The 22,757-nt window shown below is 37.5% G+C and overlaps 1 protein-coding gene across 2 annotated transcripts in view; it reads right to left on the reverse strand.

Annotated features, from left to right (window-relative positions):
• The window catches only part of GLRA2 (glycine receptor alpha 2), a 126,732-nt gene that overhangs the window by 57,515 nt on the left and 46,460 nt on the right, over window positions 1-22,757 (reverse strand). The gene's annotated exons all lie outside the window — the stretch shown is intronic.

Genomic DNA, 22,757 nt, shown 5'->3' on the forward strand with positions numbered 1-22,757 from the left:
GACTTGAGCAGAATCATTCGGTTTGCAACACACAGAGCTGGTCTCAGACATATGGATGACTTTTCAACAGACACAGCAGATTTTATATGACAGGTGCAGCAAATCCATTTTCAGGAGATGCCCTCACCCAGCTGTGTGCCACATGCTTATTAGGTTTGACATCACCTCTATTGCCTATTGTAATCTGCCTTGTTCTGGACTTGAGCCATGCTTTACAACCTCAGAGAAGCTGGGAATAAACCCTGTATCTGAAAACATTCAACCCAAGGAATTCTTATATTCCTCACACATGGAGGAATTTTTTGTTTTGTACCTCACAGTGAAGAGATGCCCCTAATGAGCAGTAACAGTATGTTACTTCAATTCCCGAACAAAAAAAACATCAGAAAAAGAAGTAAATTTTGACAGGGATTTAATGTGAACACCCTTGAACCCCCAGATTGCAGACTGCTGGGTTCAGGGCCATTTCTGAAGAAGCATTTGTTCTCCACTGGCTGATCAGTGCTGAAGCACCTCCATTGAGCCTTCCTTTTCTCCTTCTCAACTAATTAATACCTGCAGTGGGGAGTAAGCTGAATCAACCTGGGATTCATCCTGACTCCCACTGTCCAATCCCTGTTATGTAACTACCTCTGTTGACTTTTTCTCTGCTACTCACAGACAAACCCTTTTCCCAGTCTCCATTCATTTGCTGATTCCCTGCTGTGCTCAAACTCTCTTCAGATGCTGAACAGTCCAGAAAAAGGCCCCCGACTTTCAAGGAGCAATGCAGAGTGAGCAGGGATTCCTCCAAATGGCATTACATGTGTCCTCCTTCCAGTCCCCGCAGCTGAGCATTCATGCTTGCCATTCTCATTTGGCTACTCCTTCCACATTAACATGCAGCAGATGTTTGATGTTTCACTCAGCACTAACTAGAGATGCATATTGTTTAAATTTGCTTTAGTGAATTCCCAACATTTTCAAAGTATTTTTCATATATTTTAATACTTCACTGTTATTCAACATAGAACAATTAAAAACTCTGTCTCAGAGATAGTTCAAAAAGTCTACAATATATGTACTGAAATGTGAATTTTCTCTTCTGAGACAAAGTGATTTGACTGACTGTACAACCTACTGAAGGACTGCCTTGGCTGGACAGTTCTTTAATACAAAACCTGCTGTCATTGCAGGTTTGGTCAGAGCTGTTCATGATATGATTCCAGTGTCACCCAGCAGGAGTTCAGTCAATGCTGATGACAGCCACACAGCCAAAATTCCTAGCACTGTTTTTAGCAGCCAAGACCTAAAATCCACTGCAACTCAGCAGAATGCAAATGAATAACAGCCCCATGATGGGCTACAGTTTTAAAAGAACATGGTTGGATGAGGTAAGTCCAGTTTTTTTAGAGCAGTTGATGTTTCTGATAATAATTCATTTGGGGGCAATCAGAGACCATTTACAAGCATAATTTGGATAGAAAACATAACAACCCATAGAACAAGCTAAAGGACAACAAAGAAGCCTCTGAAGCCTTTCTCCCTTTGAGGTGACTCTCTGCTCTTCCTCCCTCCCTCCCTCCCTTTCTCCCTCCCTCCATCCCATAGGTCTGACCCATAACGGGCTCTGGTACCTGTCTCGGGGTCTGTCTCACTAGCTCAGCTCTCAGCTGATTCTTTGGAATCATGATGGGGAAGACGAGGAATTCAAGAGGATGAAAGTCACACTAAGGTATAGGAGCATGTGCTTCTCTCGAATCTTTGTCTCTTGCATTGCCACTCTACCCTTCAGATAGCAACAGAGTCAGCAATTATATGTCTTTCCAGAATAGCTTTAACTTTCAACTAGAAAGAATTTCAGCTTACTTGACACTTAAGTGGGCAAGGCATTGGAACGGGCTGCCTCGGGAAGTGCTGGAGTCTCGTCCCTGGAGATAACCAAGAAATGTATAAATGTGGCACTGAGGGACATGGTTAGAGGTGAAATTGTTAGTATTAGGTGATGGCCGGAAATGATGTTCTCATGGTCTTTTTCCACCTCAGTGACTCTGTTATTCTGCTATGGCTCAGTACTCCTCTTGCAATCTGAAAGGCTGTCACTTCCATTGTGTACCCAACTTCTGTACTGACACATGCAGCACTCAAGCTTTCTCTTCCAGAATGATGTCTGAGTTCTAGGAACCGAAATAAACTCCATGGTAAATATTTATTTTGATTCTAAGTGTGTAAGAAAAGGTATGAAGTGTTGCTAAGGTCATTATCTGTAATCAGGAGGAAATACTCAAATGTCCTTATATATCTTTTCTATTCTTAATTCATTAACAGAGAGCCAAGTCAGCAGTAGATATTCAGTTTGATTTTGTCTTTTTCTTGAGAGGGGGCAAAGTGTAACTTTTACTCTTCAGTTTTCATTAGGACTTGTACACTTATAAACATTCATATATGCAATTGTCCTAATGGATCTGAGAAGGCACAGACCTGTCTGACAAGCAGAAAAATGTGACTGATGCTGCTCCTAATGCTCACATAAGATCCTGCCTCTCTTATGGTGTTTTCTTCCTCAATTCTTGCAATTAGCTTCCCTCGTTCTTCAGACGTGGGAATGCATCAGCTGAATTTTTTTTTCACACCTTTATAAAAGTCACAACCAAAAGCAGAAGGACTTCTGCCCTTGAACAGGAAGGAGGACAGGCATGTAATAAAATACTTGCTCCTTTTCTCTAACAGATGATGTCACCAATTATTCTTGTCCTTTCACACAAAGCCTCATTTTCTCAGTAAATTTTAATTACTATAATCTAAACCTTGGTTTTTGTTGTCATCTTAGCTACCTGCAGTAGATAAGTTGTCTTCTTAGGCATTTCATGAGAGTGGGCAGGACTGACTTCTTATGCACGCTAAAAATATTTGCTCTCATAATGCCATGGAAGGTTCTATCCGTAAGAGGATTAATTAAACCATGGCTGTGAATATACAGACATCACTGTTCTCAACTGCAGAGTGCACCTGCAGCCTCAAACAAACAGCACAGCACAATGATTCAGTGCCTCCAGAAAACCCTGTCTCTTGATCTAACAGCCAGCTTCTCTGTCTGGGTCCCATTTGGCTGGCTCTGAAATGGATGGGTAATTCAAGGGAGCAAGAGACCTCATCACAGCTCTGTGTCCTTCAGGCAGGATTGAGTCCTAGCACACAGCAGGCAGTAGAGAATGCATCAGACCCATCCACAGACCCAAAGGTGCTGTGAGACAAAGAGACTTCCCAAACATGGCCTACAGGAGGTTGCATCTCACAGGACAGGATTAAATCCATACTTCACTAAGGAGGACTGCAGATAACTTAGCAAATTGGGAATACCACCATATGTATATCATCCTAAGAGCAGGTGTCTTTGTAACTATCACAACATGTTAATAGAAACAGATTTTTTTAATAATGATTTTGCAACGGCAGGATGGCCAGAGCAGGGCAGAGCAGAGAGCTGAGCAGAGAGCTGCTGTTTCACTGTCAACATGGTCAGCATGTAAGCACGTTATTTCACTCGTATGAAGCTCTGAAGTTACCTTCTGTGATGAATAACCTAAAACAGCTCCAAGAATCCATCAGCCATTTTCCTTTTGAAGTTCAGGGCCCCTGCAGACCTGGGCAAGGCCATGAGGACTTAACAATAACAGTAGTAACTAATACTTGTGTAAATTGCAGTTCCATTCCCTGAAAAGGCTGAAATGGCAACAACAAAATGGGGCATAAACCAACCTCAGGACAAAACATTAAGGGATACACTGATCTTGCAGTGGCTTCACTGAAATTGTGCTACATTGAATTTCTGTTACATTTCTACTAAACTTTCTGTCTTGCTTTAGAAAGAAGTATGGGCAAGGCAAGCAGGCTGTTAGCCCATGAAGTTCCAGGGATTTGTTATGGCAGCAGTAAGTGTCATTCACTCACTAGCCATCAGTTAACTATTCAGATGAACCCAGAGGGTTCACTCTATATTTCCTAGGGCGCCCTGAAGCAGGAGGGTCTCCTGTCCTGTCTTCGCATGTCTCTCCTCTTCCTGGGCAAAGCCAGGCTTGCAAGCAGGAGACCTTCAGGAACCAAGCTGAGGTACCACAAAACTATTCAGCAGAGAGATGCAGAGAGAAGGAAAAAGACTTAGACACCCAACTGTTTTCTTGGTGCAGAAACAATCATCCTCCTTCAGATTTAGATGATGCAGTCTATTTCTTCTGTCAGCACTGAGAGAACCTGGAAAGAGCCAGAGGTTGAATAGTGCCCAGCCTACAGTTCATCAGCAGCAGTGTTGCACTGCCACTGAAGGGCTCTGCTATTCTCCAGACTGACAGCCAGGTATGTTCCTGTTCTCTTATTGACCAAGGTAGGTGAAGACTGAGACATAAAGGTTGCACAGTCGTGTTCTACATGATTCAGGAATAAATATACACCAGCTGAGAGACTTACTTCCCAGTGGCTGCCTATTGTAGGAGATAGGAACAGTGCCAAGAGACTGGGAGGAGAGAAGGAAGAGAGGAAAAGATAGAAGTTTTTCTCTATTACACTGCCAGTAAGAATGCACATGGACCCCTAGATAGCATGAGCCATTTGCATTTGATTTTAGATATCATTATGAAATTTACAATATGTTGATGTGGTAAGGAAGATATCTTTTCAGAAATGTAAATAAATTCTCTGTTGATTTGCCACTACATCTTTCCCATATCTAGCCATCATTGCAAAATAAATGCAAAACACATTAGATAGGAATTCAGTGGTGAAAGTTTTCTACTATAATTTACAAATCACTTGGGTGTATTTCTAGGTCTGTGCCTCTGCACCACTGATTGTTTGATCCCGGTATCCATACAGAACAGGTATATGGTAAAATAGTCTTTCCATTCTCATTCACAATTGGCACACTCATGGGCAGAATCAGTCCCTTTGCATAGCATCTATCCGTAGTTCATGGATGAATGTTTATGCACTATAAGTTTTTTGGGAGCTGCTGCTCTTCAAAACACGTTTCCTTAAGTGTGATCCATATACATGTGATAGTATGAAACTACAAATTCTATCTTGAAAATATTTGCAGTTTGATATTTTTGTTATTATTCTACCATTTTAAAACACAATGGTGATCTGTCCACATTTTGATAAGGCACTGTAGAGGAAGAAGGTCATAAAGTAAATAGCTGGCAAAATTATGGTTACTGTACTAGCTGCAGATATGTATGATGACAGGGAGTAATTTCATATAACTGCAGCATGTTTTCAGCTATACATTTGTCTTGTTACTTCTGCAACAAGTGGAGAGGATCAGACATCTGTGGGGTGTAATTCAGCTCATCTATCTGATTCGTTTATATTCAGTTGGTTTAGTTTACCCCCACTCAGAGTCAAAATCAGACGCAGTGATCCCAATTTCCCAAGTTTTTGCTTCAGCCTGCTAGTTACCCTGTAATCATAAAATGTCATCCTGACACTGGAAAACTTCTCTGAATTTGATGAACTGGTATTTTCAAGTAAAAATTAAGTCTGTGCTAAAAATCCCTCAATAACAAATTCTTCAACAAAGACCTTAGGCATTCGGCTACTCTGATGAACCCTGAGCATCCCTTGGACCTCTGTGCACTGCTGGAGAATACAGAGTAGTTAATGCCAGCACTTTCCTGCTGCTTCTCCAAAAACCAAAAATGCTGGGTAAGTTTAGCAAGTTAGCTGTGACAAACACACTAGAAGGTGAAGATCTCAAGAGGCACAGGTATATTCCCGTGCATCTCCCAGAAAGAACTAAAGGAATTGCCTCTCTTATGTTGCCTCTTTTACTGTGTTTAAATTCTGCTTATTTGCCTAGCCTGTCAAGGAGAAGTGAACATCCCATGGAGAGAAGCCTTTTTCAAAGCAATCACACCTCCATATCTGGTCACAGAAGGAAGCCTTCTGAGAATGTTTTTCACAGCATCCCGGCAAGTCCAGATGAAGAGTGCTTATATGTGTGGGAAGAGAGATAGGAGGGTGAAGAATGTGTGACTGTTTGAAAGGATTTGTATAAATATGTTCATTTCAAGTTCTTTCTTAGGGGTGCCATAAACAGTACAAGGATGGATTCATTTGCACGTTGTTTTTTTTTAAGTGAGGCTTTGTTTTTGTGTGAATCCACCAATATACTGATTACAAACTAACAGCATCAGAAACAACAGTTAAAGGAAGAAGTTTGCAAGACACTTTCCTCAAATTCCATTCTAACACTCATAGAACCATAGAGTCTCAGAATGGTTTGAGTAGAATGGGACTCTTAAAGGCTATCTAGTCCAACTCCTCTGCCATGTAGGGACACCTACAGCTTGATCAGGGTGCTCAGAGCCCTATCCAGCCTGACCTTGAGTGTCTCCAAGGATGGGGCATCCACTATTCAAATCCTAGTTGCATTGCTTGTATCTTTTGTTATATCTGCCATTTATTACTGACTACTAGTAGCAATGGTGAAATAGCAATGGTGAAAAAGGTCTTCTACAGAGGCTTCTTGTGATGTAGTGAACCTGCACAACACCCTTGATAAAATTTTCAGAAAAGAGGAATGCTCTCTGCAATTGGGAAAGCATGCACTTGTAAAAAGTAATCTCAGTCCTGGTTTAATCTCATCACAGTGCAATTCTTGCACTTTAATCCATTTTGAGAGTCTAAATTAGAAATATTCTGATTTAACACCAAATTCATAGAAAAAAATGATGTCTTAAAATTTTAATAATTGCATCTGGAAAGTAAGGTGCAATGGTTTGTAGATCACTGCTAGTTTTAGGGCTAAAAAATAAAAATAATCCACTGAAACATACCTAAAAAAGCAAAGATTTTCACATGATGGATATATCAGAAACTAGTTAGAGTTCCATAGAATCATTTTCCTTAATCAGAAGAACTTCCTGTTGATTTAGAATCCCATTATGTTCAGAGTCTAGAAATAACCAAGACAGAACATTGTAGGGACATAATAAATCACATAAGGAGGAGTTCAGGTGAATGATGTTGAAATGTTGTAGCAGCTTCTCTTTAGTGTTCTCATAGCATTGGAAATGGCAACAACACACACAAAAGTGTATTTGTGCCACTTTTCAGTTTGGAATAAAACAAAATCATTCAATGAAGCAGCTCTGCTGTGTAGTTGCTGGAGTCTAGTTTATTTCCTTGTACTCCAGCAATTTCCGCGGGTCTTTCTCTCAGCTTAGACTACATTTCATGAGATGCAGTCTCTTGGAATGAGGATGTATTGCATTATGGAAGACAATATAGCATCTCAAATGTCAGGAAAGGACACATAAGAAAGAGGAGTATGATGCAAGTGATTCCCAATTTTCCAGAAAAACCTGCAATAAATGTATCCAAATGGAAACACATCAAGCTTTATCTGGATGTTTTGATTTTGAATCTACAGAAGAAAAAAAGATCTCTAAATTTTCCAGTAAAAGATTTTATCTACAGATGTAATTAATAATATAAAAAAATAAAATATTATGTAATCAAAATAAATGTAAATTAGCCAGAGGATTCTTGTCAGTTCAAAGGAATAAATTCAGCCTCCTCTTTATGGAACTGATCTCAGATGCATAGTATGTGCTTGCATCATGCACATGAGAGATCCATCAATCTCATGATATGAAAGAATTTATCCAAGGAAGTTCGGCTTTTTGTTTACTGTAAGAATTTGGAATCTCTCTAAATAGCCTGCTGGATGCACTAAAGCAAAGGACTCAATTAAATATATTAGATTCTGAAACACACTTGTAATGTTGTTCATGCGCTGAACTCTAAATGCGTTTACACAAAAATAGCAAGTACATTCTGATCCCAGTGGAAACTGGGCTCTGGCTTTATGGACTAGACTCGAGCACTGGTCTCAGCACTGAGGAAGATCCAGTCTCCTGAGCTGGAGACTGACATGTGCCATGCATTTTCCTCTCCTTCCTACAAAGACATGAAATAACAACAAAATCCACAAAAGCCTGAACATTCAAAACATGAATAAATGTAACTCAGAGAGTAAGAAACATTACATAAATTGCCCATGCCTAGCAGATCTGTGCACAAATGGAATAGTGCCACTGGTATATCACTCAAATAGTATAAAAAATCAATATCAGCTCCAGTAAGCGTGCAATGACACCAACTTCTATACAGACGAATTTGAAAGGAATAGATGATGACAATATATTCTTGACATGCTTAATCATTGTTATCTAGAAATACTTGCACTGAAGAAATGTCAAATATAAGCCCTTTCCTTGAATTTCCTCTCAGAAGGCACAAGACGGTGCACAAATTTATCCTGATAATTGATTTTTTTAATTCACTCTGAAGTTACACGTCTACTTTTTAATTTACTTTTACTTTGTATCTCTTCAATTTTCTTTTCAAATTTACAGCTCCAAGAGTCAAACAGTGTCCTCGTGACTGTGCATTTCTTTGACTGTAAAAATGGTACTGCAGACTGACTTACATCCTGTGGTCAGCCCCACTAGCTCTATGCAGGGCCTTAGAATCATCTCCTGTAATCCATTTGTCTTAAAGATTAACAGATATGTAATGCTCTGCAAGGAAATAACAATTTGGTTACCACCTCACCCACACTTCATTCATCCTAATCTGTGTCCACATTGCATGTGAAAAAGAATGAGGAAAAAATGTATTTATTTTCCTAAATGCAGCAAGTTTGACCTTAATCATACTAAAATAATATATAAAGGTAAAAATATTTTTATATAGCCACTTGTCTAGGCGAAAAAAGAATAATAATTCAGAAAAAGCTTAATGCGTCAAATCTTTTCGTATGATGATGCATATTTTACAGTGTTCACTGTGCGTCTGGGATGGGATTTCCCTTGAATAACTTCAGACATCCGACTTTCTTGCTAGTCACCTTGGCTCCCCTTGTCAGCTTGCAGAAAGAAGAATTTGAAATAAGCCATTCATCTGACCTATCCTGTATACCTGCCTGGGTGCCAAAAGACATGCTGTGGAGGTGTCCCTTCCTCTCTGTTGAATAGAAAGGCAGCCTAAAATAACTTTCACCTACCTAAGCATGGGCAGATGAATCTCACTTTGGGGGTTTATGAGTTCAGTATTTTTGTTCTGATTTAAAGCTGGTTGTGAAATACAGATGTGCAGAGTAAAGTAGTCATGGTTACTGTAAGTGGAAAAAATTGTTATGTTTTTCTCTGGAAAACTTCAGATATGCAAATATCTAACATAATTTCTTTCCACTATGATTTGTTTTATTCTTTCCTCAATCTGCTACTATAAAACAAAGTTGAAAATACTCCTTTATTCATATTCTTTGCACACAACTACATATGAATAATTTTACTGTATATATATCACTAGTAGATTTTAAGTAATAGCTGTTAGAGCACTGTGATCTATTTCCTCCTCTCTGTTTCTCCTGCCTACATATGATGAGCATATTTTTTACATTTCCTGTATTTTTTTATACTGGGAAAAGAAACACTTCATATTATTACAGTTTCTCAAATACAAAATCAAATCAATGTCCTTTTATATTTACTATTTTTAAGGCTGCTTACTTTAATTAATGCCATAAATGATAACCATTGCCTTTCTGGCTTTGCTTATGAAGAACATTTCCTTCTCTCAAGCTAATGTTGCCACTGGCACAATAAGGTCTCATAATTAAACTCATAAACTTCTCTTTTATGTGTTTCACCTTAATCCATATTCTTTATTTTTGGTGCTAGAGATATGAGTTCTTATGAATTTTTATTTCACTACACCCATTACACCTCAACCATAACAGTTTGCCTGGTTGGGGTTCTAAAGTGTTTGAACAAACACGCTCCTCTGAGCTTCCCTAGACTCTATCACTATTTAACTGTCCAAATGGACAGGCCATTTTTCACCATATATTCTTACAGTACTCATAAGTTACCACTCAATTTCATCTCACATTTCCATTTGGATTTCAATTTAGTTCTCAGCACACCTCCTTATTCCACAGTGATGGAAGCTTTCAGTGTCCTCTTTTTTGTCCATGATTGCACTCTTATATTTCTTTGCAAGTTCTCTGTAAGTGTCCTCCCACTGAGTATTAACCACTTATAATCAGTTGGGTTTCCAGAAAGTGGTAGCTCGGTCTACATTCTATGAAACAAACACGGACTATAACAAATGTTTTCTTTTTTACTAGTACTAAGTAAGCTACAACCATTGAAAAGCTAACAATTTTTATAGCTGTGATACCTCAACTACCAAACAAGATAAGTCTGGTTTATAAATACCCTTTATGGCATTAAAGTAGGAATAGAAAACTACATTTGAAAAAAGCTTGTATGTATATGTATATTTACATATTTACATAGAAGAGAGGTAACTTGAAGGAGAATGAGAAATCCAGGAAACACAGTGTCAGATGGAAGAAACACTGGTAAAACTATAAACAATGTCAGCAACAGTATAAATAGGACCACTGGGCAATTTCAAATCACATGGTTTTGAAGAAAACCCAAAATCAGGTCACATGCCTGTAAGAGGAGTCACCGTGCCTCTCTCCAAAAGTGGTTCTGAAAAGGGGAATGACAACAGAGCATCAGTTATGTGAAACTGTGAGTAAAAGTTGAATATGACTGCTCAGACTATACACAGAACAGAGAAGAAGGAAAGCCATATTAAGAGCTTCTGCAGTAGTGTAGTTGTGGCTGCTATATTTAATATTGTATGTTGTCACAATGAAGAGGAAACAAGGTTGAAAGCTGAAGAAAATGTTTTACAAGTGAGAGACATAAGAAACTCACTCTGTTTAATATACCAAACAAGAAAAGAGATCACAAGATTGCCCAATTTCATAATTGGATTTCTTGAATAAGAACAGACATTGGGTCTAAGAAGGCTTTGTAGGCCAAAAGAGAAATGCACAGCAAGAAACACTCTGGAAGTTTAACTTCTCTCTGGAAGTTTACCTGCCAGAGCATCACAATCTCTAAATATGTTTATCTTAAAAACTAAAAGTATTTGTGTAGCTGAAATAAACATCCAAATATCATTTTCAAAACAAGGCTGGATTCCTTTCTTTAAAATATCCCTGATCCAGATATACAGCATCTACAGAACCCAGCAATTAGATTTCAGAAAAACAAACACACCTAAATGCTTATCTGAAATGGTCATTTTGTCACTTTTTGCCTTCTGGACTTGGAAATGAAAAAATCATCTGTGATTTCTAGAAGCCCATGAAGCATATCAAAATAGAAACAAGTGGTAATTGTAGCTTCACATGCTGGCTACAGCGAGCACAGCTGAAGCTCACTAGCAGGCAGAGCAGTATTGATCTCTTCTCAGAACTTTTCAGTGCCTGAGCCTGCTCCTGTGGCTGAAGAGGGGTTTTAATTAGAACAGTTTTCCTCTGAAGCCTTAATATTACTTAATATTACTAAATAAACTTGAAAAGTGTCTACCAGTATCTCACTAAATGATAGATATGAATGAATGAGGTTCTTCCCTTCCTTGAGATTTTTAACATTTTGGAAATGTCTTTTGAATTAGAATAAAAATGAAAATGTAAAAAAAAAAAAAAAAAGAAAAAAAAAAAAAGTCTCAGATCATAACATTTATTTTATTAAATTATATCAACTGAACCATTTTCATTATTTCCATGCTCATGTCAAACTTTTCTGATAGTTTTATTGGTGAGTTTTCCATTTCCAAGTAACAAGGCATTTTTAATATGAAAAAATATGTTGTGGAGAAATGCAGCAGTGGTCATTGTAAGTCAACAGAAATCACTTAGGAAATTTTTTGAATATATGAGAACATTATTTTTAAGTACCTTTTACATAGCTTCAAATGATTTCTTCTTATTATTTTTTTTTTAAACAGAAGTCAGTTCCTCAGAGAAAATGCATGACCCCATCTAAAATGTATATCACTGTTGGAGCACAGACCTAACACAGTGTGTACAACATAGACAAAGAGGAACTGGGAAGATAGATATTATTTGTTGAAGCTGAAAATAGCTGAATTTGACTTAAGCTGAAAATGTTATTGCTGAAAATTTAGTTGTCTTTCAGAATGACTTCTCAAAGGATTATGAATTACGAAAAAATCATGAGGCCAATGGCCAGCTCTGGCAAGCATATATTTTAAAAGCCTGTTTCAGAGATAACAAAGTTGCAGGATGAGAGATGTTTGTACTCTGTGATCAGGAGCTGCTTTTCAGGCTGCCTTTTCTTAACTAAGAGGGGGGTACATCTGGAAGAAGTCAAGCATAGTTGTGGAAACAATGAATGAAAGTGGCCAAATGGCTTGCCGTGAAGTGCATTACCCACATTCTGGCAATCCCGATTCTTGCAATCAGATATGTCTTTCAGTTTGGGAAAGGCTTTTACTCATAAATGTAAGAAGCAAATCAGCTCTTCCAGCTGCATTCACTGAGACCTCTCTACCTTTAAACAATTCACCATGAAATCCTTTGCCAAGATACAATCTTGCCTGGAATCGTGTGTTAGCAAAAACTTTTTTGACTGGTTGCAAAATGTCTGTCTCCTGTTCCAGCCAATGTAGAAAGAGATAAGAGGTCACCTCTAAACTTGGTAGTTGGCACATATTCTACTTTGAACAACGTCATATTTATTCCCTTTCTAACAGAGCATCGGAATACTGTAGAAAGTAAACAGTTAACAGTTCTCATTTATCAAAAAGACAATGCCACCCACTTGTAAAATCAACACTGCACCATTACTAATGAATGGCAAATATACCGACTTTAGAGAGAATAATTAACCAATTGAGAAAATAATTACGCATTATTCTTCCCACTCACTAGATGGGACAGATAAAGAAAACAAGATGTAAAAAAGACCACATTGCTATTCTGTGAAACATAAAAGCAAGGTTATCTTTGTTTTCATATCCAGGGATAGATATATGCATAACTAATTTGTTCTGTGCTGCTTTCTTTGAGGCATAACCCTGTCATCTTTGACTTTGGGGAGCCTTGGTAAGAAATAGCAGCGGTCATACCCGAGTTTCTAAATGTTTCAATTTAAGTCATTCTCAATGACAGCATTTCTTTTAATTCAGAGTAGATTCTGATTCTGCTAGGAGGTTCAGGAGACAGCAAAAAAGCCAGCACTTCATAAAATAAATCCTGTCAGACAATTACAGCTTCTTTAAAAAAGCAAGCAAACAATTTGATTGTTTGGGAAAGCAACAGAATGCGCTGTCTAACTCTGTGAGTTTTTACCATAATCCTGACGTTTGGGTTTCTTAAGTTCCTTAACTGTTTTTTTTTCTTCCCAGTCTTAAACTGTTTTTCATCTACTTTTTGATGCACAGAGCACACTCAGTCAATGCAGATAGGAATGTGTTACTCTCATTGCTGTCCATGAACACTGACATGGAAAATTAAGAGATGTTTTCAAGTTGTTCATACCCCACAAATGGACAGGCAACAGTACCTCCTGTCTACAGATACATTTTAAATGTAGCACTGTTCATCATGTTAAGGTACGAAAGTCCTTAAAGTGTTTTGATTGCCAATAAACACAGGAAGGATTACGTTCTTCTGCAGAACAGAGATTAAAAAAACGAAATCATTTCTATCAGTTAAATACTTTAAATGATTTTTTAATGTCTCAGCAGACCATTTTTAATAGAAACATTTTCTCCTGCATATGACAGATATTGATATGTTCTCATTATATACACTATTACTGGTAATTATTTAGAATATAACCTGTGCTATTGCTGTGAAAACATGTATAGGCAAACATTCATTATATGTTGTCTTTTTGTCTTTTTTTCATAACTTACATTTTCTGCTGTGATTTAGTCACTAAAGTTTCTCTCCAGACTCATTAAAAATTTGGATTCATTTCTCCAGAGCCTTAACCTTTGGTAGAATATATACTTGTGGTGCTATTTACATGAGGTTGGGCATGAGGAAACATATACTTCTCATAAACAGGTATGTCTAACACAGGATAAAGCTTCTGTGGATCAAAGCTCTGCTCTCACACTCCCTTCTCTTTGAGACAAGACATTCCCATTAACCCTTCTAGGCTTCTAATAAGAAAAAATAAGGAGAAGAAGTTACTTCATCAAGGTTTTTAACTTTACTACTAAGGACCTGTGAAGAATGATGTATTCTAGCATACATGACTGTATTTCTATGCCTTAAAAACAAATTATACTCTTTTCTCACCAATGGCTAGTTTTAAATTGTTTCATTTCAAAAGCTGGTATTACCATGACAAACAGTAGAATACCTCACTACTTGCAAATTAAAGCCGTAGTTATGTAATATCACAGGTATAAAAAGAAGATACTAAGTCATTTAATAGTTCTTCCTCCTGCAGAGGTTTGTTGCATCCATGAAGAAAAGTAGAATCATAGAATCACAAAATCATTAAGGTTGGAAAAGATGGAAAAGACCTCTAAGGCCATCTAGTCCAATTGTGAGCCCATTCCTACTACGATGGCTAACCTCGTCCCTCAGTGCCACATCCACATGTTCCTTGAACACCTCCAGGGACAGTGACCCCACCTCCTCCCTGGGAAGCCTGTGCCACTGCCTCATCACTCTTTCAGAGAAGAAATGTTTCCTTATGTCCAACCTGATGTAAATAGCTTCTCTCTATTTACTTTTTTTTTTTTTTTTCTTTTTTCCCTGTGGAGGGGAAGAGCTAACACTCCTACACACCATATATATACATATATGTATATATACAAAAATCCAAATAGAAACATTTCCCACATGAAAGAAAGTCTTCAAGCTTTTATAGTTACATTACAATCCAAATGAAAGTTTGGGAGACTAAAAAGTCAATGGCCCAGCTGCCACAAAGCAGTGTGCAGTTTGCAGTACTGTTCAGACTAGAAGGTACACAGGGTCCAGGAGGCCTCAACAACACTATATCAAATTGAATTCTAAAAGAAGATTTTCACAAGCAGTACTTCTAGATGATCTAATAGAGTCAAGGCCTGAGATGATCTGAAATGATTGAGCCACAGTAGTGCATGTCACTGCCTCAGAGCATGCTTGCAATGCTTATCTATGAGAAAGAGCAGCACTGCACGCTCCTTAGAGAGCTGCTAAAAGCTGCTATAACATCCTCGAGGGTATAGGAACAAAGCTGGAGAGCCCCTGCTTCATACCAAGATTATGAAACAACCAGCAGAGTGATGCACACTGCAACTCCAGCTCTTCTCTGACGCATGAAACTAGCTCTGCTCAACGCCAGCCGTCCCAGATGACTGCATTATAAAACCTCTCCAGGAAGTGCCAGGAGTACTCAAGCTACATCCCAGAGGTATTCTAACACATCGAATATTTTTTTCTGTCACGCACGTTGGCAACTACTCTTTCTGTAGTACAGTAAATAACACTATCTTCACTATACAGGAAAGTGAATTATAAAGTTTAGACTAGTAGAAAGGAAAAAGTGACTGAATTAATCAGTCTTTTGTTTCTGACCTTCACAGAGTAAAATCTGTTATAGAACTTAATGCATTAATATTTATCCAGTCAGTATTTCCTCAATTGGCTTTGCACAGAATCAAAGGCCACATTGAACTTCATTGGAAATGATACGTAAACAGTTTGAGACCCAATGATTGACCAGTACATCTTTTCTCTGTGACCAAGAGAAATAGAGTTATGTGGTCTTTTCTAGGTGCTCTGGGTAATATCTAAATCATTTTTCCTCCCACTCTCTTCCAATTCTTGCAAGATGCACAGGTGCTACTCTCTTTTGTCTTCTTAGCCTTGTAGCCATCCCTAGTCTTTGGTCTCACAGAACTGGAAGTCGTTGTGGAATGGAAGAAAAATTTTCTTCCCAGGAAGAATGCACGACAACAGCACACATACCTGTGCCAAAGCGTATCCACCTATAGTTTTAACTGAGGTACTGCTCCCAGTGAAGTTGTAACTGCACAGGCCAGCCATGTAAGTATCTACCTAGATCTTAAAGGAGCAAGCCTTGAAGAAAGGGAAAATGTCTTTTACAAACTGATGTGAGTGGCAGAAGCAGAGAAGTTTCATCAGGCCCAAGGATTTATTATCAAGCTGATACTAGCATGGCCACATTGCTATTAATGTTCTATCTGGTACAACACCTTCTATCGCCTCCTTGTATCACATCTTCCCCTGCAGTTCACACTCTCTTTTGCACTCAAGCACATATGTATCTTGAGAAAAAACTACTGGTACAAAAATATAAGTGGAAAGAAGAAAAAAAAAAAATTACCTATGAAAAAATGTAGAAGAGTATCAGAAAATATTTATTTTGAGACATGAGGTGGGAGTAGGTCTTTTTAAACAATTGAACAGGAATTTATAGTATTCTGTGGGATTGATTTCTTTTTTTTTTTTTTTTTGTACATAAATCTGTAGTGAGGGACTATCAGTAGTTTAAAACGAATAAATGTCTTCAGTAAGTCACAGCAAGAAAACACATACTAATGTACGACTCTTGTTTCACTTTGGAACATTTGTTCTGTTGAAAAAGTGCTTCAGACTATGGGAGTTCCTTTGTTAAGCAGTATAGAAGAAATCGCTTTATCCAAATTCAAGTACTGTATGGAATTTAACAAAGGATATTGAAAATACTGTCTGAATATAAGATTTAGTTTTATCCAGTTTTGCCAAGCTCAGATAAAAAATAAAAAGAAAAGAAAAAAAAAACAAACACAAGAATAGCTAAAGCAGCTTTCATTATTCTCTTAATAGAAATAAAAGAAGGAAGAATATACATTATATTAGGAATATAATGGGATGGAACAGAAAGCTGTATGAGAACACTGCAAGTGACCAAAGCAAATGGCCACGTAGATTTCCCTGTAGGCACATGATTGAAGAGCAAATCCTCCTGTTTACCTGACTATACAGCCTGACTTCCTAGGGATTTAGATGACATGACACATTTTATTGCAGGGAAAAAGAAGAAAACTGACAGCCATTAGGTCATCACACTAGATATTAGGAAGAAATTCCTTAGTGTGAGGGTAGTGAGGCACTGGAACAGGTTGCCCAGTGAGGATGTGGATGGTCCCTCCCTGGAAGCATTTGAGATTAGGCTGGAGAGGGCTGTGAGCAACCTGATTTAGTGAGAAGTGTCCCTGCCTATCACAGAGGGGTTGGAACTAGATGCTCCTAAAGGTAACTTCCAACCCAAACAATTCTATGATTCTGTGTTCTCCAAGAACTTTTTTCTAAATCCACTCAAGATCCCCAAACAGATTTTTAGAAAGTGGAGACTTGTTTGCAGTTTCCCCTCAGAAACAATAAACATGTTTCATAAAGCAAGCATATTAAATACCGTGGCGCTGTTTTAGGACCATCATGCATCCAACAGGATATTGTAAATAGCTAATAAGGTTGGCCTAATTCTTTAAGCAGTAAGTCAAGCACTCAGATACCCTTTTACATATTAACATATCTCATGACCATTAAATTACTTCTGAATTTCCTCCTCAGACCCTGAAACTAAAGAAGAATGACCTGTTAAAAGTTCCTTCCATTCAGTTTATCCTTGTTTCTTAACATACTGCTGCACCAAAATCTGTCATGCTATCACCATAGACACTTCCTCTGACAGCAAAAGAACAAAGGACAATATAACCTCTAAGAAGAGTAAGAAGAGCATCTTTCCTTTTTCTTTATTGTTATTTCTTATTTGTTTCCTTCTTTTTTGTTGTTGTTCCCTTTTTTCCTTTTTTTTTTTTTTTCCTATTAACACATTATTTTAACTTTACTTCAAAATAGAAGAAATGATGTAATCTTGGAATTTCTTTACTTGATAACTTTTGGCAGTAAATAAAGGAGAGGTTACATTCTGAGACCGGTCTGCCAGAAGACAAAGAATCTTGAAAAGACTCCAAAGACTCCAAAAATGGCAGGGATAGTGAATGACACATAAAGTAATAATTTACTGCCAAAGGGGATGGACTGTGATGCCTTTGGTTTTGCAAGTCTCTGCATCTATTAGAATACAGTGCTTTTATTACAATTGGTAATGCACTCAGTGATCCGAAGCAAAATGAAGTGAATGGAAGGCCTCCCAGTGGTTTCAGTGAGTTCTGAATGAGATTTTTTTCTACACCAATTGCTGCCTAGGGAAGGAACATGTATTCATAAAGTACTACATATTAAAGTAACACAATATGAGCTTGATACGACTTCGTAAAATAAGGCTGCTTTCATTAGCTTGACTTGAAGTATCCTCAAATGTTTTGCTTTATGGTATAAAAAAAGTAATTCACTTTCTTGGACTGTTGATGCTACAGTTTGGTTTATGCATGTGTTTTAAGAAGAAAGCAATTTGAAAAATACCCAATTACTAGCATAGCAGAGAACTTATTGTTTCCAATGCTTTTTTTAATTAAATTCTTTAAAACTCTTGATTCTGTAGATTCAAAAAAAGGAAAGCTGTTTAAAAATAAATGGAATAGGAAGAGAATAGTTATCTAATGCTCTGAAAAAAAAAAAACAAACAAGATACTTTCTCATATTTCTCACCAATTTTATGATTACTATATCAATATGCTCCCCTTTACTCTGAGAGCTCATACACTACTGAGACTATTAAAGGAAAAAAAAAAGCATCGGCATATTACAGATCTGTTTTGTGATGCCCAGAAGTTCTTCAGATCATGCTTTGAAAAATACAAGCTGCCATGTTTGTGCAGTCAGATACTTCCAGAAAACACTATATTCAAGGATGTGCAGAATTCTGCATGGATGTATAGCAGATTTTTTTTAATTAATTTATTTATTTATTTTTGCAGAGGTAAAGTCCAGCAAGCACTTAGATGCAAGGCAGCTCCAGGGCTCATGCATAGGACTTGCAGACAAAGCTCAGAGTTTCTCAGTTTCATTGTGAATACAAATACACAGCCAAGCTGACCACCACCATCCAGGATTTTTGCTCATTTGGTCAGGCAGCCAAAGTTACTGCACAGACATAAGTCTCGCCAAATTTCTAGGTGGAAAATGATGGCATGAACAGTGGAATCCAGACACAGACTATCAGATGTGGGTAGGGCTTATAAATGTGAATTTGGAGGAAGGAGAATTGGCCAGAGAAACCATGTCATTTTCGATCAGTGTTCCTGATTGTCTGCGCACTGGATTGACCAATTGGAGGGAAGGTAGTAGCCCAGTTTTCTAGATGAGTTTCTTATCACCTCTTAACATGGCCACTGATGGTAATTCTGGCCATGTGAACACTCACCAGTTTTCTGTAATAAACACACAATAACTTAGTTTCTATAAAAGAGGTTGAGACCGTGCTGAAGGATTCTTTGCAGCTATTCTTTGTATAGAAGATCAGTACTTCATCCCCATGAAGGAAACAGAACTTGATATTGTTTACCTTATGATAAAAAGTAGAAAAGAACATTTATGTTTTCTGAAACATGCACTGCAGCTCTTGCCTCCTACATTAGTAGTTTGCTGGGGCTCTAAACTCTTGCATGATTTATTTCTTTCTTTTATTTCTTTTTTAAGAAAGAAATCAACTCTGTAGAAAAATAAATGAAAAAAACCAACAAAACAACATAGTGATTTTTTCACTAGTTTGTTGTTATCAGAATTTGACCCTGTATTTGTAGGCAGAATTATAAACGCTATGAAGATAATAACTGCACAGAAGGACTATGAAAATTTATCAAAGAAATATAATCACATTTCATTTGAAAGAAGCTATCTAGATTTTTCTCTTCAGTGTGTGCAAACACAAATACCAGCTGGAGTTACATGAGTTTCTCTGATAGTAATGCGTACTATTTATTTCCACGGAAAGTACAACAGCTAAAAAGAGTACCATAACACTGCTTGACAGAGAAAATTCTCAGATATAAAACACTGTTTTTCAACATAGTCACCATCAAGAGCTATGCATTTTCACCAGTGAACAGGCATGCCACACTTGTAACAATCTGTACCAGTGGAGATGACCCACTGCCACTGTCACCACCACTGAAATGCCCATCCATCACTGTGCTCACATTCAGTGGTTGGTCTCCAGAAATGTTCAGCAAGTGTCAATGAATGTCAGTGGGTGCCATTTTTTCAAGAATTTAATGACACACCTTTGCTTCCATGTCAGATGCCATTTTGGAAGATTGCTGCATCTCTCACATGGCAGCAACATGTAATGGGATACTGTTGGGAAAGTTCAGCCTCTACTGCCATACCACCAGTATCTCCCTCTGACATCATGAGTCAACACAGTAAAACAGGAGGCGTGACATTCGGAGCCGCCCCTGTATTTTCATTCTCTCATTAACTTTCAGTTTCTTTCCTTTTCTTTTCAGCATTCTTGAACTTACATTTAATTTTCAATATCTGGAAGCCTAATATCTATGTTTCTGTGACCTAACATTATGAAAAGCTGTGTATCAAAATGAATATTGGTTTTTAATATGAAAAAAAAGCGATTTCAAGGAAGTAGAACTTTATCACATCATGTCATGTTGAGGTTGAGAACAATGTGTGGGTAATTACTTCTAAAATGTTCCACTTGCGTTATTTTGATAGTAACTCAGAAACTGACCAAAAAAACTAACTAGGATTCTTCTGAGCACAATTCTTCTTCACTTTTTTTTTTCTTCAACATAAAGGAATTACTCATAAAATTGGTAGATGTTGATGCTTTGCTTTTGTTTTAGTTATTTGCTTATTTATTTTTGGTAAAGTTCTAATAAAATAGTTGAGAAGAAAGAAGAAAGAATACCCTTAATTTATCAGGTTGGCATGAGCCAGTGAGTAAATTAAGGGTAAGTTTAAGTTCTATAAATATGTGTTAATTGTGTGTTAATAAGAATAGGACACAAGGTAGAATGGGGAAGAACTCAGCTCTTGTAATCAAATATAGTCTGTTCTCACAGAGCAGTTGCATCTGTTTTTTCCGTACTCTTGCAAAAATAACCATCCTGTCATGTCTGATTCTCTTAGATATTCATGCTTGGAGCAATTTTAAAATGAATGTTTTATTGACAGCCCAACTTCCTGCGTCTTGGCAGTATGTAGACAGAACTTAGATAAACACTGCTTTTAAGGAGCCATTTGGGGACTTCAGATTCAACACTGTTTTGAAGTAATTATTTTCATATTTTTATTTCTAAATGCATTTTAGCTGGACAGATTTTATTAAGAAATACAATTTTTGTACTAAGCTACAGATAGGGCTTTAAAATTGCTGTGTTCTTGCAACAGCAACAGCAAGAAAAACTTTCTCCTTCCTTTTGTAAGAAATTGGATACTGCTGACAGTATACAGCAGGGACCTGTATACAGACATGGGTGTTCTACTTAAATGTGTACAGAAAGTTTATTTTGAAGTGTTGGTTCATGTCGGTCCCAAGATTCTTCAGACACAGCTTGGTTGAATTCACAGAGTGGAAATGCAATAATGAGGTGCAGCCCCAGTGAAATAAATGTGCTGGGCTCTCTTATGGGGTAAATGTCTTCTGACAAAGGAACAGCAGAGAAAACTAGGAGAGGATGGGATAGGGCCAACACGTCACCTCTGACAGATGAGATAAATCTATTTAATTTTGAAGATAGAGAAGGACATCTCCAATAATCAAACTGCTACAGTCAACATATTCTGGATCTTCACATTTCTTCTACTCAGCAGAAGCCCAGAAACTTATCCAGAGAATGCTTTTCAACTCAAACAAGACAGAATTCAGCAAGGATAAATGTTTCATCTGGATCAAAGGCATAAGATAAAGTCTTTCTAAATTATCTTTATGGATATGCTATCACTGCAGAGCTTCTTAGTAGGGTATGTTTTCTCTGTTGGAAATGCGAGTGGAAAGCTCCACTACAGTGATTGTACCACTTTTAATTCTCAAGTCAGTTAATTTGGAAGAAAGCTGGAATGTATAATATTTGGAAGAAACGGAATCAAGTTGTACCATCTAGACACAGTCTCCAGTGACTATGAGCTTGCTATCTACAGATCCTGCATGGCTCTTGCCAAGATTCAATCTTTGTTGACTTTCTTCTCAGAGTGTTCATTTGGTAATATTGACAGAACAAATGTTAAGAAAGTTTAAATTTGAAATTCGGTGTTAACATACAAAATATTTTTAGTTTTTCATGGAAAATTATACATAGTTCCAAGTGAACAAGTGAAGCTGAACCAACTGTTGTAGACACCGGATTTTTAAGTGATACTTTCTCTATACCAACAGAAGAGTAACACAATCTGAGCAGTTTTTAAAGCTGGTCTATATATGCTCAATTTTAACAAACTACAGTACTTGGAATTAGACTGAATATGATACAGAGGGTAAAGCAGAAAAAACACAACATGCCTTTTGGAATTGATCGTATGCAATACAAGCATTCAACATTTGTGCTTTCCTTACAGTTAGCACAGTTTTATGATCCCAGTCCTTGTGATTCTGGGCAGCTGAAAAGAGGATCATACCTCATGACTCCACAGACCATTGTTAACTGATCTACCTATGAGTTCTCTTCCAGAAAACTGCACAAAACCTGAGCATGCAATATAAATTCCACTGGGAATGCTATTGACAGAAGCATTAAAATGTGCCCATGCTGAACAGTGTTTCTATGTTGTCTAATCAAATAATATATTCTGTAATCTGTATTCTCATCTACAGCAGCTGTTCTGTATTAAAAAGACCACAAAATTCAAGTGAGAGGATATTTTTGTGTGTAGACTGAAGTGCAGGCATCACTTGAACAAGAACATGGATTGATTCTACTGCGACGCAGAGAAAGACATCAGGACTTCTCTG

The sequence above is a fragment of the Centrocercus urophasianus genome, unplaced genomic scaffold (genome assembly GCF_019232065.1).
Source record: "Centrocercus urophasianus isolate 14NV4802_14NV808 unplaced genomic scaffold, USGS_Curo_1.0 seq_12, whole genome shotgun sequence".
NCBI classification, from domain to species: domain Eukaryota; kingdom Metazoa; phylum Chordata; class Aves; order Galliformes; family Phasianidae; genus Centrocercus; species Centrocercus urophasianus.